The sequence below is a fragment of the Chlamydotis macqueenii genome, chromosome 2, assembly GCF_036417535.1.
Source record: "Chlamydotis macqueenii isolate bChlMac1 chromosome 2, bChlMac1.mat, whole genome shotgun sequence".
Taxonomy (NCBI): Eukaryota; Metazoa; Chordata; class Aves; order Otidiformes; family Otididae; genus Chlamydotis; species Chlamydotis macqueenii.
In genome coordinates, this window is record NC_141557.1 from 41,596,413 (window position 1) to 41,615,635 (window position 19,223).

The 19,223-nt window shown below is 43.9% G+C and overlaps 1 protein-coding gene across 5 annotated transcripts in view; it reads left to right on the forward strand.

Annotated features, from left to right (window-relative positions):
• The first annotated feature begins 1,169 nt into the window (after positions 1–1,169).
• LRRC3B (leucine rich repeat containing 3B) overlaps positions 1,170–19,223 on the forward strand; it is a 48,097-nt gene continuing 30,043 nt past the window's right edge. The window contains exon 1 of one of the 5 annotated variants that reach the window (XM_086741719.1): positions 1,170–1,239. The gene's annotated coding sequence lies outside the window, so the exon portion shown is untranslated. Of the gene's footprint in view, positions 1,367–1,422; positions 1,506–1,963; positions 2,046–19,223 lie in introns of those variants that run through there. The other 4 variants (XM_086741718.1, XM_086741717.1, XM_086741720.1 and 1 more) reach the window with 4 other exon arrangements.

Here is a 19,223-nt window from a genome sequence, read left to right on the forward strand (position 1 = left end):
CAGGGAGGTAGGTATTTACTTAGGTAGAGACCCCCAAGGACTGAGTAACGATGGAGAACAGCATTTAGCAGCATATTAATTGCATGTTTTTCCTTCTTAACCCCTGAAAAAGACCACCTATCTGTGGCCATAGCAGCGGTCCTTCTGACCCAGCAGTTTCTTTTTAGCAACGGCCTACATGGAGATAACACAGTTTTGTACAGTTACAGGCAAAAAAAAAAAGCCCGCAGGAAATCCAAGCCAATCCATTTTCTGTTCCATGTAGCATGTTGGGCAGCTTTCACCTTAAAGCAAACCGGATACCAAGCAAAGAGAAATATTTCTAAACCCCTTCTACCCAGGTGCTCTCAACTGGAGAGAGGCAACAGAATCCTTTGGTAAATGGGAAGTTTTACTTTGCAGAGCGGGAGTAGAAAAGTGCCCAACGGGGAAAGGCTGTTGGAGGGAGACAGGTAACCAACTGGCGGTGGTGTTCTCTCAAGCCTGTGTTTGGACAGTCCGGGCAACTGCTGCAACACCGCGCAGTTCACAGAAGCACCTCTCGGAGTCACGGAAGACCGACACCCTGGCAAGAATCACAGGAAACGCACGGCGGGGTCTGCATAACTAGTTCCACGCAAGACCAGTTCAAAGGGCTGGTGACAGAGCAAGCTCACCTATTGTACCAAAACCTGTGCAGTAGCAAGTCTGCCAAATCAAGTACTATCCGCCGGCAGTAACAGCTTTTCATCCAGACTGGCAAAACAATTAATGTTTTGCTGGGGAGCGCGGGGCACCCTCCGGCCGTGCTGCGGGCAGGCCGGACTCGCTTTCTCCCTCCCTCGGCCCCGGCGCGGCCGGCTGCGCACCCCCCGCACCAGTCTCCGCCGGGGCGGCCCCCGACCCTGTCCTTAGAGCCAGGGGCCTAGAGCCAAAAACCAGCCCCGTGGAAGGGACAGACAGCAGCATCACCCCTCCCGGGGGGCGGGGGGGGGCAGCTCCCCGCTGTGCTGTGGGAGCGAGGGGGGAACCTCCTCCTCCCCACCCCCTCCCCGTTCTCTCCTCCCTCCCTCCCTCCTCGCCCGCAGCCGCAGCGCAGGGGCAGGAGGCAGCGGCGGCGCGGCAGGCAGAGCCGCCCGGCCCGCGCCCGGCGCAGGCAGCAGGGCGGGCGGTGCCTGCGGCCGGGCCCCCGCCGCCCCGGCCCCGCCGCCGCCGGCAGGCTCCGCCCGTCGCTCCCATGGCGCGGCGGCCCCGCGCCAGGTGAGGCTGCGCCGCCTGTTGCGCCGCTGGGGCGCGGGCCGAGCCGAGCCGAGCCGAACGGAGCCGCCGCGAAGTTTTGCGGGAAGGCGCTGCTCCGTGATGTGAGTTGCGGGGCCCCGCAGCCGCGGTAGGAAACTCGACGGGGAAAGAGGAAGGGAGGGAGGGAGGCGAGCAGCGCCGCCGTGCCGTGCCGTGCCTCCTCGCCTGACACCGATGGGCGAGGGCCAGCGGAGATACTCCCTGCCCTGGCCCATGCTCGCTGCCCCGTGAGTGCTGGGGGGGTGACGGTGTTGGGGCTCTGCTGAGGCAGCTAGGAGGGGTGGGGAGGGAATTGAGGGACAGAGGCTGCGGGGAGAGGGCTGCCGCTTCCAGGATTTGCGACCCGCGCCCCCCGACCCCGTACCGGAGCAGTCTCAGAAAAAGGGAGAGGAAAAACAAGCGCAGCCCCGTTATGTCGATGTTTCCGAGGCGCCCGGCCGCCGTGCCCGCGGCGGGCTGGCGGAGGTCGCGCTGATCGGCATGGGGGCGGCGGCCGGGGCGCGGGGCTGGCGGGGAAGGGGGAGGTGGCAGGGTTGGAGGTGGGGAGCGCTGGGAAGACGCCGTGCGTGGCGCCGTGGGGTTTTTCCACTTTGAGACCCAGCGGCACCAGTTGCTACGGAGCGGGCGGCGGTGGCTGAGATGGGTAGGAGGGGGCAGCTCCCTCGGAACGCCAGCAACAAATGGCAGCGGGCGGCAGCCGGTGCCTGCTGCGCCCAGGTGAGCGGCAGCGCCCCGGGCGGGGGGCGCGGGGGCTCCGCGGGTGGCAGGTACGACTTCCCCGGGATGAGGCGGCTCCCCCGGCGGCCCGAGCAGGGCACGGCCGCGACCTTACAGCCCGCATAGAAACGTCGGGATCGCTTGGAGTGCGCGGGTACTGGCTACCTGTGTGTGTCTGTGTCTAGACCAGGCTCTTCTCCCGCCTTTCTGGCGGTGTACACGTCCAGAATTTCCCCTCTCCAGAAATTTGGGAAATGTCTTGGATGTGCGAGAGGGAATTTTTCTTTCCTTCTTAGCTCCTGCCTTCAAAATTCAGAAGATTTTGGAGCACCTGTTAGGAAATCGCGAAGCAATTCAGGCTGCAGGTTATCGCCCAGTTTTTCTGAATGTCCCTAGACAGCAGAAATGGTGTGATTACAGAATAAAACCAGCCAGATAACTTGAAAGGCATGAATAAACTAACTACTTAAAGAGTTAGGATGAAAACCAGGCAAATGACATTTACTGCTCCTTTCGAAGAGGTGAGCCCAGAGGTATTTACGTATATATGAAAATGACAACGTAAGCTAATGCTTTTGAGGTTATTGTAGTTATTAAAAAAAAACAATAACCGTGAGAAAATGTTACAGATTTGGCAGGGAGAGGAGAATGGGTAGTTTTAGAGCTGAAAACTCTGACTAAGACAGCCTTTTCTGAATGCTGAAAAATAACTGGCAACAATTTCTTCTTGTGGTTATCTGTCTCATAATTTGTACATTTAAATTGCAAGGTGTGCGTCACGCCCTACTGAAAGTGGTAGCTTGCGGGCTTTGATATAGAGAACCACGGCATTCATATGGCTTACCGGTTCGTGTTATTCTTCGTAATTTAATTAAAAAGGACAGGCACACAGTGGGCTTCTAGTTTGATTTAGAGAGAAATAAAGTATTTATGCTGTGGAATGAGCTAATTTGCAAAAACCTTTGCTATGTTCAGAGTCCAATTTTCTAGTTTAGTTTCTAAATAGTAAAATTGCTTGGCCTTAATTATAGCAGTGTGATTGCTTAGCTGATTCTGTGTCCCTTGTGCAAGTTGCTGTGGGTTTCTATGGGATTACTCCTACAAGTAATATCCTGACGACTCAAGATAGCAGGATTGGGCGCGTTGTCAGATAGTTCCGGCACACGGCAGTATGTGGGGACGCGCCTCTTGGTGCTGATGAGAGGTCTTTGACTTCAGTAGAAGAAGAACTTGGGGTTAAGTCTGGATCTCTTATATGTATTCAGCTATTACCGACTGGGTCACTGAGCCCTGATCTTGCCTTCCCCGAGATCTGCTGTAAAATCCGGAGCAACTTCAGTCCAACTGAGAGGAGCTCCTCTGGGTGACTGTCCTGTTCCATTGCCTTAGGGCAAGGTGAAGCTGCTCAGCATCTTGGAGATCAGGGCCCGAGCGAATGAGGAGAAGGACTGTGTCTGCAGCTGTCAGGAATCAATGTCTTTTGTCTTAATGAGAGATTAATTTAAAAAGAAGTATCATTTAATAGGTGTATGAGTTCATGCTCAGGATCCAGCCCTGTGCTAGTAAAGTCTGTGAGAGCTTTGCCACAGATAAACAGAATAGCAAGACTTAATTTAAGGATACATTTGTGGTTTGTCTCTTCCGTGTGCTTTACAGCATCCATATTTCAAATCTTTGGGAGATAGGAATCTCATCCTGCTCACACTGAAGCTGCTGTAGAGTAACTTCAGAGCAAACACATGATACTTCAGCTCAAGGAGTAACCTCCAGGCACTAGACCTGAAATTTGTAAAATTCACCCTTAATCAAAAGTGCTACCTCGGCTGTCTAAACCCAGAGAAAATGTATTGATTTATTACAAAATTGCCTTTAGATGTTCAGTTAAATAATAAGATGCTTCTGAATCTTGCTTTTAGGGATATTTCCTGTCACTTCACTAGGAATATTTATGAGAGGAACAGAAGGGATATGTGGCCCACTGGCAGGAAGATTTTAAACTTTTTTAATGAAATGAATAATTTAAGCAAGCAGGAATATGTGTAGAATTATTTGTTGTTCCCATTTCAGTTAATCAGAAAATGGACGAAGGTAGGTACTTTTTCTCAGAGTAGAATATTGCATGATTTACAGGGTTTGCATGTAACTGCTGTCCTTGTTGTCATCTGTGTGCACGCTCTTTAGACCAGCCCTCACTCGAGAACACTGATGAAATCAGTGTTCTGTGGCTAGCAAAATAATCTTTATAATTTTGCTTCATCCAGTAAAATTTATTAGTAAATTCAGAGAAAACTCTTATGCAGCTATGAAATTTAGAAACTCATAATAAAGCTAAACAGGACCTTATTTTAAAATAAGCCAAGGATAAATTATTTGAGTTCATGGAATGTGTAGCATTTACCTTGGCTTGTCTGGCCAAGCCTTTTTAGATACTATTTACTAAAAGTAACCTTCAGAAAGTGCAGTTTTGGTTGAGCACTTCAGTGCTGGTATGAATCAAATGTCAATGTGTCTGCAGAAACTGCGAGCCATAAGGATATAGGAATTTCTCAGCACAGTCAGTAAGTATTTTTAAATGCTTTACAGTCTGTAAATACATGCATGAAGAAGGTGTGCCTTCTACTCTTAAATTCAATGTGCTATGGGTGAAGTAGCACAAATTTAGAGTTGTTCTCTTCTGGTGAATTTAAATCACTGCTTCTAGTTTTGAGTCAGCTCTTTCCCTAAAGTAGTTTCTGTGCTTCTGTCGTTCTGGTGCCGTTTGTTAGTCTGGATGCACAACGGACATGTGGGTGCATCCCAGAGAAAAAGCAGTGTGATGTGGTATGGGTTTTACTCGCTGCTACATCTGAGCTCACGGTTTAGATAAACAATTGCCAAACCCACTGTGGAGGAGGATCTCATCATTTCACAGCGATTAAAGATGCATGCTCCTGCCTGGTGAAGATTTCTATGGGTAGTTGGTGCCCGTGTCCATACTTGCCATTGATGGCTTGCATTGCTTACGCCTATAGATAAAACACCCATTTATAGCTGGCACTGGCTTGTTTTACACGGAGACTTAGTTTGAATGTTGAAGACGTAGCTTACTGCTACTGAACAGGAAAGTAACTTTTATTCCTCTGCCCCTGGATTGAGTACCTTCAGCAGGCAGATTTTTTTTTTTAGAAAAATAGCTTTTTTCTGCGCTGACTTAAGCACTGGGCATGGGAAAAGCCTTTTACTGTAACGATCGGCACAGCTCATGAGTTTTGCTTTCCATCAGTGAGCAAAAGGCAATGGTAACTGAATTAAAAAGGGGTTTCTCTCTCTGGAAGGTATGAACTTTTCTAGGGATGGGGAAAAAAAAAAAGAGAGAGAGAAATGGAAACAGATGAAGAAGGCCAGATGCCCTCGAAATAGCGGAAAAGTAACGGACAGCAAGGAGAAAGGTAGCGGCTGAACTGGGTAATTTGATTTCCCAAAGGGCAAAGGGGTCGATGGGGTTGCACCATAGTCCTCTGGTTTGGCTGGCTGCTGTGCCATGGGACTTCAGAAAGGATGTTATGATTGATTTGAGTGGGACTAGAAGCCTTGCTGAGGGGATTGAACTTGGCTTTTTGTGTCTCAGCTCCACACATATAAAGGAGATTAAAATGCCTTTTCAGAGATACATTGAACTGGATAATTGGAATTTTTACTTAAACAGAAGTGAAAATTAGCACTACAGATCTTGATGTCCTTGATTAAGGTTTACCTCTGCTTTTCAGGGCCAGTTCAACTAGCTGGTGTGTATTTTAAATTCATTTTGTCCTACATTAATAACAGTTTCATAAAGCTGCTAACTTACTCTTTACTTACTGAGAAGAAGAAAAAAGTTGATCTCTGCCTGCCAAATAGTGCCATAAAGATATGATAACAAAAGAAAGTGAAAGGTGATAGGAGTGATAGCACATAAATGGGATGCTACTCTGGCTTGGAAGCAGGACAGCAAATGGAGACTACTTAATTATTTAAGGAACAATAAATGGAAAGTCTGGTTATAAAATGACGGTAAAAGGAGAGACAAACAGAATAAAAAGGAAGTTGGGAAAGGGAAACAATGCATAAAGAACGGTAGGAGGTAGACAGAAAAGATCAAAGGGACTGGGGATGGGCAATTAACAGGGTGTGTGTTTTTAAAGGTGCCATGCCATAGTGGCAGGCTGTCTTGAGAGGTGTACTTTGTGGATGTTGTTAATTTTAATGACGTTATCACTTTCTCTTCCATCAAAGTTGCAGTGAAAGTTACCTCTTCTTCGAACAAATAATAGCATTGATTTTAAAGGGAGTATTTTTTTGCAGCTTGCCGAAATTGGGTTACGTACTTCTGCAACTGTGCTAACTAAAGACATTTTGAATGTAAAGATCGTGAATATTCAGCATTTCATTAGAGTGCTTGAATGACTGAGTATTTAATATGCTTGTACTGGGAGTGAGCAGGACACGTGAAAAGCACGTGAGTGTGGTTTCCCTCATCTGAATTACGAATGTATATCGCTTTGGCGGAATTTGCTTTGTGCAAAGTATTTCTGTAATACTCACACAGTATACGTTTCAGTGTATAATTCCCAGCAAAAGGCTTAAGCCTGTGGACATTCAAATGAATCTATGCTGTTTGCTGCTCTAAAGGCATTATAATTAAAAAGAAACAAAAGCAGTGGGCGTATGGTGTTCAGTTCATGCAAGCACTCCTCCTTTAAGAACAGAGGCAAGTACTTCTTCCTCTTAGAAGGGGAACTACAACAAAAATTTTATAAAATATAAACTACATATAAAAATTTTATATCAACTTGCTTGTTAGATCATATGTGGTTAAGTGAGCAATGGTGGTTATATATCTTATTGATGAAATTTCAGCATATTAACATTAAAACCAAAATAACCTTAAGCTACCAGTGTTTTAATTCTCAACTTTTTAACCCATTTTTATTTTGTATTGGATAATGAAAATGGACACAATCTATTTAGGCTTCCATTTAAATTATTTTTAATTCTTCATATAGCAGTATTTGTGTATTGTTTTCAATACACTCTTACCTTAAAAAAAAAAAAAACACCACCAAAAAACCTTTTCGTACACTTCTAAAAACAGATTCTATAATGCTTTTTTTAGACGGAGGTTTTATTTTGAAATGATGATGTTCTGTTTTACTTTCCTCCATCTAGGCAAAAATGGTACTTGCCAAGAACAAAAATCTTTAATCGATATGTGCAAATGTAGGAGTTCCAGAAGAGGGAAAATACTCAAAGGCAGGAGACTGTTCACAAGGCTGGGAATCAGTAAATCTAGAAGTCCGTCTTTATAGCAAGTCTGGCTAGGGTTTGGGGATTTTTTTTTTCTCTAGATGTACTGCAAATGGTCTTTAAAATTTATTTTGGTTCCTCTGTATTATTAAACATAATTTATTGTTATTAGTGTCAAAAGAGAGAATGACACTTTGTTCTTTTCTCCTTACACAGAGTTAACAGGGTACAACTGCCATTGCAACCTTCAAGTAGTCTGATAGTGTTTCTAAACGTCCGTTTTGCCCTTGTTTTCAGCTTTGTTGACACCGAGACATTGAGATGAGAATTGGTGACTTTTGAACAGTCTATTTTTAACAAAGTTTGTAATAGAGTATTACTGTTCATGGCTACGTGTCAGTCCCACTCTGCACAGGCACTAAAAGGGAAGGCATGTGTCAGAGGAGAACTGCTTTCAAGTACTCATTTTCGTGTTTTGCTGTTCTCTGGGTGTGCTTGGTCCTGTTCTGTAGATAAGAGTATTGATCTTCACTCTGCTACTGCAAGGATCTCTCCTTTCTTTTAAAGCTGAGAGATTCCAAACTGTTTCAAAGAAAATGGTCTACGTCACGTTATAATGTGGGATACGAACGGAAAATTGCTGTTTTCTAGGGTCTTCGAACTTAGAGTGAAACAACTCCCAAACCATCAGATCACAGTATTTCTCAGACCTTCAGTTGTCACTTTTTGCACGCTGCAAATAACTGAAGCAAACCAATTCAGATAGAATAAATACATCTTGGCTTCGCTTAAAAGCAGCCCATGGATGCAGTCGATGGGCCGTCCTTTCCCTGTGAGTACATATTGAGGCTCCAAAGCTGAGATGTCATGACCCTACAGACCAGATTTCTGATCCCATTCTTGGTTTTAAGCGTCCTTGAAGAGTTAATAATTTCTGTTAAGAAAATGTATTGGTCATTCTCTGTTTCCAGAATCTTTCACATTTTTTGCCCTTTGACAGAAGGCATTGTGTATGTATTCTGCTCATCATTTTCATCAATTACATGGTATGCTTATTGGCAGCTCTCATGCATAAATACTTATTTTGCTACAGTAGGAGATGACAGGATTTAGACATGTAAGAAACCTAAGTCTTTGGCTCAGAAAAAATTCCTGATAGATACAAATGGTATTTCAATAACTTTCGATCCAAGAACTTTTCTTGCAAAGCGACATGACTCTTCTTCTTGCCAGTCACGGCAGGTGCTCCATCTGTACAAATACTGCCTAATTTGAACCAGTCAAGCTTAACGGTTTTTCTCCCACTATCTGCCACATTTTCAACAAATTTTCTCAGTTCTTTAAACAAGTGTGAGGCAGCAGTGTGGAACAAAATGGACAGAGGCCAAGCAGTTCCTTAATTATAGCAGATTTTTATTTAACACATTGAACAACAACAGTCAACTGTGCCATGTCAGTAGCATTGCAACTTCTCTTGGTTGTGAGCAAAAAAAAAAAAAAAAACCAAACCAAACTTGCATGAATCTGTTAAAAATTGAATGCGTGCTGTTGTATTGTCTAATATCATCTCAGCCCTTCTCATTGCCATGCTGCATGAACAACCGTGAGCGTATCGGCTGTGTGCTGTTCTTTTGATCTGGTTTGTGCAGCGGTAATTGATGTACCCTCTTGCATTCAGTCTTTGTTGTCTGAGAACGGCTCTTTCTCGCAAGCTTGCCATGGGGATATTTGCTATTACAACTTTGCCGCTGCTGTCGGCTCACAAATGTGTATTTATTTCTTTACATAGAAAAAGCTGTCATCCTGGGGATCTTTCTTGATATGAAACCAGACCGCAGGTCGGATCCAATCAAATGTATTTTGCGTTACTCAGGATTAGTTTGTATAAAAATACCGTTCCAGTTTGGGCTTTCTGTGTGGCTGTATCACCACACCACAAACATACTTCTGCTTCCCTTCTCCAAAGAAGAACCTCGCCTTCCCCAGGAGAAACTCTCTCGATGCAGGGTCAGCTCTATGCGCTGTCATCTTAGGGCATGCATGACTTGGCAAGCAACGCTTTGGTGATACATAAATTGCTTTAAAAAGTTTATGGATGTTTTAGTTAGCTGGGAAATCATTAGAAAAACATGAGGTGAATGAGGACACTGCAGGTTGCACAGGTCCGTTATCTTCCTCTTGCTGCGGTGTTGCAGAGCGGGCAAGCTCTGGCTTTCTGTGGGCTCCCCAAAAGGAGTCTTGTTAGCTGGAGTTACTGTGTCTTGGTGGTTGTATTGAAGAAGCAATTTCAATCATGTGGTCTAAACTTGTTAGTTCTAAATTCTGCTTCTAGAAGCTGTGGAGTGCAGCTTTGTATCCCGAGTAATCACTTGGGCTTCTGCAGAGGGAGACTGAAATACTGCCAGGCTTGCAGAGTATGCCTCCATTAATGCAAAGCAGCGGGGAGCTGGGGGCTGGTTCTGACCACGTCTGTTCTTCCATTCACTTGGCTGCTGCAAGGAGCCTTCCTAATGCCCCGTGCATCCGTAGTTTCCTCAATTTTTATTTTTAAAAAATATGTATTATTACCTTTCTTCTAAAAGTATTTAAGGCAAGAGGTTAAAAAGGCTGTTGAATTTAATAAATAACTGTATTGTGGTTGAAATGACATTTTTGTGACTGCGGATGTGATGTGTGTATACTAGGAGCTAATGGAGCTCTAAAAGCATCCGGTCTCAGCCTGTCCGATATTGTCATTTCATTTTGGAGCAGTGAGTTGCAGGTAAAGGGCACTGACAGGGTAACTTTTTAGTGACTTAAATGCCACAGCTGACAGAGAAAGATTTGGTTTCTAAGGATCAGCTATCAGGGAAGTGTGCTTCACCGTTGCCATGTAGAAAAAAACCCGCGCGTTTGTTTTTAGTTACAGATACTGAGCTTGTTGCGGTCAGCTGATGTGAGTAGAGGTAGGCTGACTGTAGGGGTGGAAAGTTCATGGCAGTGAGGTTGGTGAGAGGTGGACTTCTTGCTAACGTTGATGCTGTACTCTGGTTCACTGTTTTCACCCGTGTACCCGACTGCTCTTGGAGTTACCTAGTGGCATCTGGGATAGAAGGGCTGCTCCTTCAAACGGTTCCCTTTCAGTCTGAGAAATTATCTGTAAACTTTCTCCCTTCTCCAGTGTAACTGACGCTAGATGACTTTATTTGGCAACTTGATAATTGTACCTAACCTGCCTCTGAAAATATTTTGCATTTGAGTTTTATTAGTCTTGGATATATTACTTCATCAAAAGAATTTTTATAGTTCTTACTAAATAAAGAATGAACCTGGAAAAAGGAAATTAAAAGTCAGTGCTCTGTGTTTTCACTTCCAAAACAAATTCAATATTCAAAAAAAGAGTGTAATTATATTATCTTTTCATCGTTTTCACACCAGAATGGGGGAAAAAGGAGCCCATCTGTGTAGACCTTTTGAAACCTGCTTCCTGTGCCATAGCCTGTACTTTTTTAGATTAGAGAGGAACACTGTATTCCTCAGATGCGATAAGGAGAATATTGCTGTTCAACAGCTGTGATAACAAGCAAAGAGAACAGTGGGCTGAAAGTTAGGTGCCTTGCTGCCCTACAGCTGCGGCAGTGCCGGTGTTTGATTTCGGTGTCAGAGAAGGAAGCGGGCGTTTGCAGGCTCCCTGTGAACCTTGTTGCCGCAAGGGCAGGGTGCACCTATGACCACATCAGACTGTGGCTTTGGGGAACCCTCCTTCCTTCAGTGGCTCTGTGGGACATTGTAAAATTCACCTTGCATCCTTATGCTGTGTTCCTCTGATTTTTTCATTAGGGGTTTGACCTTGGGTTCAGTTGAAAGGAGAACTTGATTTCCTTGCCCATCCAGAAAAAAACCCACCACCACCAAAACCCTAAACCAATCAAACAACAGCACCAGCCTCTGTTAGCAATACTTCATCAGATGTGATGGAGTCGGTGTTCCTCCGTTTGGGCTTGCGTTTGTTGGGCTTGGGGGTGGCATGAGAGGGAAGTGCTGTCTATAAAGAGCTGACAGGGATGTACCAGGTGAAGCACCTGTATAAGAAGGCTCACCTGAAGAGATGAAGGGCAGAAAGATCAGGACATGCTGAAACGTTTCCTGTAAGATTTGTACCTCTGGTGAGGGGTAAAAGATAAAACATCCTGCTAATGCTAAAGCATATCCTCTCTAAGCCTACAATTACTTTCTTGGCAGCCCTGACGGATATATCTTCCTGGGCTCAGGGAAAATGAGCATTTTGGGTGTGCACAGGACATGGAGATTTGTCAGGGCTGAGACACAAACACTGGTACAGAGGGCAAGTTGTGGAACCCCTAATCCATCCAGGGAAGCATCTCAGACAGGATCTCTGTCTCTGGGCATCTGCATGAAGGGCTCACAGTTAGCAGTAAGGGGCTTCCCTCAGAAGTCATCAGCTTAAAAGTCTGCTCAAGAGCTGGGCTTTTCTACGAAAGAGGGATTTCTTTACAGGATGAGTGGCTGGTCCAGGGTGTAAGAAGGATGATGACAAGTTTTCAGTACCTGCTGCTGCCAAACTTAGTTGTCTACTGCACTCTAAAATGCCACTGTGTGAGTTTTTAACATGAATATTGTCAGTGTGAGTCGAGGATGTTTTTGATTGCCATGGTTTGCATAAGGTCTTCAAGGTTGTCATTCAGGAGGTCTTCTCCAAAACCTTACTGAGGAAAAATGCTCAATTCTTTTCCTTTAGTGCGTGGCCAGGTTTTGGGGAGGGTAGGTAGGTGAGAATTCAGTGTTCTCAGCAATGGGACTCCTGTGTGGCATTTTGCAATGTGAGTTTACAATCTCTAGCTTGCCAGCCATTGCCTTTTTATTTTTTACCTTCCCCAGAACTTTTAAAACCTTATTCTGTTTTTTCTCTGAACTGAAGTGATATTTAAAGAACAAAGTCTATTAGAGATGTTGGCACAGCAAAATAAAAGAGTTTTAGAAGATCTGAGTCAGCTTAGGAGGTCTGAAATGTGAGGTTGGTAGGTCTTTCCTGTCTCAAGGGAAAATGATCATTCTAAGAAGGTAAGGTGTTCTCAACTGATAGATTAGGAGAGTCTTCCTAGGCTTAAATAAGTACAGCACCTCTATGTTTCCCAATCAAGGGTGGAGAAATGTTTTATTATAGCATAGTAGTTTAGCGAGTTAATAAAAAGTAAACTTTGTGTAATTTTCCGTGCAAATATTTGGATACTAATGAGAATATTTACAGTCTCTAAACTTTTTACTGTTTTCTTTTTATCTTACTGTCTTTCTTCCCTTTTCATTGCTGCTGTTTTTTGGAAATTGCGTTTTCCCCTCCTTTAGAGGTGTCAGCTACAGAGGACTCTTCCCGTGCACCAACTTAACGCCTCGTGAAGCAGGGCAGCAAAAGACTTTCACTGCAGGTTCCTGGAGCTGGTACTCCCATACCCCTGCCAGAGCTGACGGATGGGGCTACTGGGGATGGAGATGAAGTCTTATAAGGAGAAGGAGCCATGGGAGTGTGCATAGGTTAAGATCTGAGACCAGGGTTGTACAGAGGTGTTCCCGTTAGTGATTAGGTTGTTATTTGTTTTGGAAATATTGGTATTGTGGGGTTTGTTTGTTTGTTTGGGTTTTTTTTAACTGAGATTCACTCACTTTTAAAGACTTGAGGTAAACCTGCATGAAGTTGCTTTAATTAAGGTGAGTGTAAGCCGTAGTAGATTTACGTCTGTAATGCGCATGCTATCTCAGTTTATGATAGACTTACGCAAAAAATGAAAACACCTTAAGAATGAATGTTATTCATACTGATTTGAACACAGCATATGTCCAAATGGGAAATGAGGTATTGTTCGTAACTTGCAATATAAAGATACTTGAAATAACTATTTCTGGGACTTCAGAATTATCTATTGACTTAATATCTACCCTTGTCATCTGACAGGCTACTAAAGCAGAATTCTGCTCAAAATGATGGAAGTGACAGTTATACAATGCATTTCATTCCTGCTAAGCCCTGTTATGTAGTTAGTTTGGGGAGATTGGGATCTTGCTTCAGTCGTTCAAGGACAGTCCTTTGGAAAGGATTTGCAGAATTTGTAATTGTGCCCATAAATCCCCCGCTTCCTCCTACAAGTATGGTAAAATTTCTGTTGCAACCCTACTGTTCTGTGTTGGGGAAACAGCATTTTTCTCTTGTTTTTTCACTTGTTCCCTCTTTTTCAAACCCCAGCGGTTGCATTGTGCTTGCGGTGAATTCCCTCTGCCGCGGCCACAGACCGTGCTTTCCTTCCTCTGCGGTGGTGTTATGTAGAATTGCCTCTGTGCTCTGTCGGCGTTTGACCCCTTGCAGCTGGCAGTGAATTGAAGAAATCATATATACAGAGACCCAAACTCTGCCCTTAGCTATGCTTGTGAAAACCTGTGACATTATACAATTGGCTTGGAAAGACTTAAGAAATCCCATGAGATCCACTCCGCTGAAAGTCGCTGTGTAAATGTTAGGCAGGGCTGTTGGTTTGGCGCTAGTACATTTTATTTTAAAGCCGTACCTGAACTGCAGTCGATGATACTGTTTCATAATGTTGAAGCAGAGGGACGGATTTGGAGTATGAGATGTGCTGTGCCGTCAGTGGAGTTAGCTACTAAAGCTGTCATAGCTGGGTGCCGAGGCAGTGTCTGTACTGTGAGACAGGCCTGCTCCGTGGGCTTCTGGCAGCCTTCAAACCACTAGTCATGATGTGACCATCCTTCTCCGTGGCCTAGTCTCTTTTGGGAGGGAACCAGGCTCATCTGCTGGCAGGGCTGGGCAGCGGAGGTGCCCAGAGTCCCGGCTCCATCTTGGTGGACATTGGCCCTGTGGCACAGCGAGTCCCAGGCAGCAGTTGATGTTTTCCTTCCCAGGCCAAGAAAACTGGATTTGGGTCTGACACATTCCTGGCGCCATCCAGTATGGAGCAAGCACAAGGCTAAGAAACCTAAAGGGGAAGGTGCTTGCACCCCTTTGGTCTCCAGGCAGTGGGGTGAAGCTCTGGGGTCTAGCCCATGGTGGTGTAGCTGACTGCTTCGCCATTTGCAACTGCAAAACATAGCATATGTGGAGATGTATGGAAAGGCCCATATGACCTTTTTGTGTCATGTTTAATGCAGAACCATAGGAAATCATGTTCAGCCTATAGACAGATATGGTACTGACCACAGCATCTTTGGCTTATACTCTCTGCGAGTGTGGAGGACACTTCATACGGCTGGTCCACAAATAACTGAAGAGCTTGAATAGCTGTATAATTCTTCTTTTAAAAAAGCATTGCGGGGATAGACCTGAGCAGATTGAAGTTACCGTCAAAAAGACCTACCCTGAGCCGTTTACTTTTCTTCTTTATTTCTGTGTGTTGTGATCCTGCTGAGACAAGAAAGCGAATTATGAGAAGTGAGGAAGTGAAGCAGAAGATACGATGAGGTGTATCATACACAGATCCAATACTGTCGTTAGATGTTTTTAGCTACCTATATTTTTTGGAAAATTTTCAAAAAGAAAAGTTTTGTCTATTTTTTTTCCAGACTGAATGGAAATTTTGCCATTGTTTAATTTCGAAAGGGAGTTGTAAAGAGTCAAAATTACATGTGAGTTATTTATGTGTCCAATTTGCTGTTGTGGATGGAGAAGCAAGGATCTTAAAAGCTATTAAATACTATCAATTTTATTGTACTGACTGTGGTCCTAGATGCAGGCCATACAGGCTCCGGAGGGTAACCTAGTGCTGCGTAAGGGCACTTCTGCAAGGGAGGAGGGAATGTGCTGAAACGCTCGCTGCTGCTCAGGGACGTTACATCTAGATGTTTTGTCATGTTGCCAGAGAGGAGTGGTGTTTTTCCTTCAAGGCCTGAGGATGAACAGCTTGCTTTATGTTTCTTCTGGTATGTCCAGAACAGAAAAAAGAATAGAACAAAAGTTACAATGCTGTAGTACAGCATCTTCACATTTTTTATTCTGTGCTTCCTATATTCAAGGGATTTCCTAGCAAGAATAGAAACATCTGCAGTAACAACTCATATTTATGTTAATCTTTTGCAATCAGCATGCAGTCTGAAATAATTACAATGAATGCACCCTCTGCTCCAAACACTCACAACTTGCATTTATTTCAGGCTGCTTTGCTGCAGAAGTCTGAGAACATCATCCCTCATTCTGCTCTGCTTCATCTCCTTTGCATGAATTTATCCAACAGTACATTTTGTGAGCTACATTAACAATGGTCATGCCATAATAAATTACATAAATTGAGAAGTTTTTAATTAAGGTAACGAAAAAAAAGTCAAAGCATAATAAATTTAATTAGGTAACATTTTCCTGTAATAAATTTGCACACGAGGTGTGTAATGAAGTAGGCCAGGGTAAAATCTATAATCTGAGTTTTTTTGCCTTCACAGTTTTGCTAATTTAATCTGCAAAAATATTTTTCTTTCTTTTCTAAGAAATGTATTTTTAAAAACAATATGTCAAGCATACCTTGTTGTGCAAAGGATTATGCAAATTTAGCAGAAAAACAGTAGCTGCTGAGTCTGACCCTATGAAGACACATCTTCCAGCCTTTCCTTCTCTGCTTCTTTTAGAGCTGCTTGCCCAACTCAGGGCCATTTTCTCCAACCTGGCAGCGGCCCTTCAGCTCCATTCACTTGTTTGGCGCTGGGCAGAACTGGGGGATGTTTTTGGACAAATTGGCCAACATGTATAAAGAGCACATTCAGAGACGAGTCTCCATGCGGGGCTGTGTGCCTTTAGCTGGGCTGTTTGCCCAGGCGTGTGGTAAGGAGAAGTAAGATCAGCCTTGGCCCACGTGTGCAATGCCATGGAGGGACTCCACAGGTGTCCTTAGCAGCTACCAGCACCTGCCTTTGCTTTCTCTTTCCTGAACTTGCATCCCAAAATCGTAGGATTGCTGTACCACCCCCTGCCTCCTGACCTCTTACGCAGCTCAGCCAGGCTGCTTTCACTTGGGTGATGCGTCTATCTAAGGGATTTGATCCAAAAAGGAGAGATTTGGTTTTCCTTTATGACCAGCATATGCAGCTTCATGGCAGTGAATGGTGCTCTGATTTTCCGTGAGGAGACCGTGTAGGGATTGAACAAAAAACAGTGGGAGACGACACAGAAAGGGAATCTTTGGCTTGTGTTTTTCCCAGACATCTCCGCAGAATCAGAGAGCAGTGCAAAGGGAGTGCACTGGTACATTACATTCACTGTTTTGATTTGGTGATGCATAGAGTCGGAATAATGTTTTGTAATTATCTTTCACAAGTGCAAATGGCTATGTATTGAAGGCTATGAAAAATAATTACCAGTATTTGTATCTCTGTGAAGCATCGTTTCCTTTTGATATTTTAATTTAGGGCTGGTTTAGAGAGGCAAGATTGATGTCAGCAATATCAGTTTACACTTTGGGTTGCATTTCTGGTTTTGGGGATCTACACCCATTTTTCTGTGCATCATCAAACTCTGAGACGAGGGAATTTTACTTTTGAGCATTCTGTGAAAAACACGTATCACCAGGTCATTTGATTTGTATATACATACAATTGAGGATGCAGGGTGAGAAAAAGATGTATGATGAGGGGGATAAGGTAAAGACAGATGCTGGGTCAGATTGTGACGATACTGCCTGTGGTGGCATTGACAGTGCTGTGTCTCCATCCCCTACTAATCAGCTGTCCCCTCATCTTGGGTCACTGCAGGGGTAGCTCAGTGTTGTGAGAAGCAGGAAGAAAAGGGTCTGTTGCATTTAAAACTGTCTCTGACAATAATTCTCCTGCTTTCTGCAAGATATGTGTAATATTGAACCAGGTGAGATCTGTTGTGAAGATGACATGGCAACTTATCTGAGATGGTGTATAACTCCTAAAATTCACCAGAAAGGTCAGAAGCCTGTGAGCAGGTGGATCTCTTACAGTTCTCTAACCCATGAGCTACAGTTAATTGTCCACCAGAAGACACTGAAAGCATTTCAGTATATCTAGATATCCTATTTCTCTCTATCCCTGCTTTTTAACGTCGAAAGCTGTAAATCTAGAGAAGATGGGAGAGAACGAATAAAGTTTATATAGCAGAAGCACACCTATTTTACAGAAAGTGCCCCATTTAAGTTTTAGGAGCTACCTGAACAGTTTGCCAGACAGCACTCCTAAAGTTGTATTGTACAGAATCATTGCTGTAGTCCTTTGCAGAATTTTTGATAACTTCTAGCATGCATGGTAGTCTGGTGGTAAACAGGAGAGACACACAGATCCAGAGAGCAAAACCGAGGTGAAATGAAAGAGTTAACGGGAACAGAAGAGTAGAGGGAGAAACTAATGTTCAGAAAAAGAGGGGGGAAATTAGGCAAGAAAAGATAGGAATTAAAATACAAAGCGTTGGCTGAGAAAACCAGGTCACTAGTAGTCACTTGCTAGGATGAGAACATAGTACCTTCAGCAAGAGACTCAAGCGGACCTTCCCTGGGAGGTTTGGGCATCTCCCATGTGAAGGACCTTGAGGTGAGTGGGAAGAAACTCTCCCTCTTAAAGTGATACAAATTAGATGGCTGAGGCAGAGAAATTTTTTAATTGTATCTGGAGAAGACGACAATTAGACATTAAGGTCTTGCTGACAGGAGTGTGTCAAATTAATACATTATGTATTTTTAGAATTATACAACGTGTCATAAGCAAATTTCATTGCAGGGGAAATGTGACATCTTCTCCCTCGTGAGTGAGGTTTCCAAAGGCCTGAAAAGCAAGGAAAATATAAAGCGAAAAAAAGTTGTCAAATGGAGGAGAAAGGCACTGACTGTGCTATTTAAAATGTATAAATTGGTGGTGGTGTATCCTACCTCTCAGCCCCTTCTGATAGCTCTGTGTGTTTAGGCTGCTAGATCTGTTTTCCATTTTCAGTTCATTTCAGAGCAATAGATTTTACCTTGACCTGTAAAGCCAGTCATATCCTTTTACCCAGCAGTGACTTCCCAAAGAGCAGAAACATAAATCTTCACTGTTGTCATGAGGTACATGCTGTGCCTCGCAGCAGATCTGCTTTTTTCACTCAGAAGAATGCGTGCAAGAGGATTTTGCTGGGCTGCTGAAAATATTTGAGCCACAGTTTTACACACTGAATTTTTGTTTCTTCTCCTTCCAGAATCGGAATAGTTTGGAAAGGAAATGTGAAGTTACAGTTCTGTAACCCATAGCTACAGTTAATGGTCTTCCTTTTCAGAAAAAAAAAATTGTTTCCTGGCATTCCTGTTGGGAAAGAGGAGCTATCCTTTCCAAGACATTCAATGTAGGTATGAAAATGTTCAAAGAGATGACAACTAATAATTATTAATTAGTGTTGCTGCTTTGCTTCTTGTACAGTGTACATATTTTTTTGGGTAGAATTAAATCCAATTCTCTCCAAGGGCTATTGGTATTTTGCTAATGCTAAATTAAAGTGTGCCATGTGCTGTGCACTAGGGGTGGTCAGCGGTGGCTTGACAGAATTTAATTGTGTGTGAGGCAAAGGTGCTCTGGGTCATGGTGTGGTAGGTGTGATACAGCCACAGTCTGGTGGGAAAGCAATTGCGAATAGGATTTTTATGAACAGGAAGGAGATATCCCCTACCTGCTTTCCATCCTACCTGCAGGTGAGGTGGTCCAGCTCCTGGAGTGGGCCTCCTGCACAGCCAGTTTTTGTTCCTTCTGTTCATCACCTTTGCTTTTTCTACTCCCAAGCTGTAAGTACCTAAAATGAGAAATAAGTTCATTAGAAGCCATGAAACAGAGATGGAAGCTGAGCTACCTTAAAATATCAGTAAGTGAAGAAGCAGGTCTGGATTGGAGAAGAAGGGAAGTAGTCTTTATAGCCTTCAAAATTATCTTCCTGTTAGCCTGCTGAAGCATAGGTCTGGAGGTATGGATACAAAAATTTAGTCATATTCCTGCTTTGGGACATG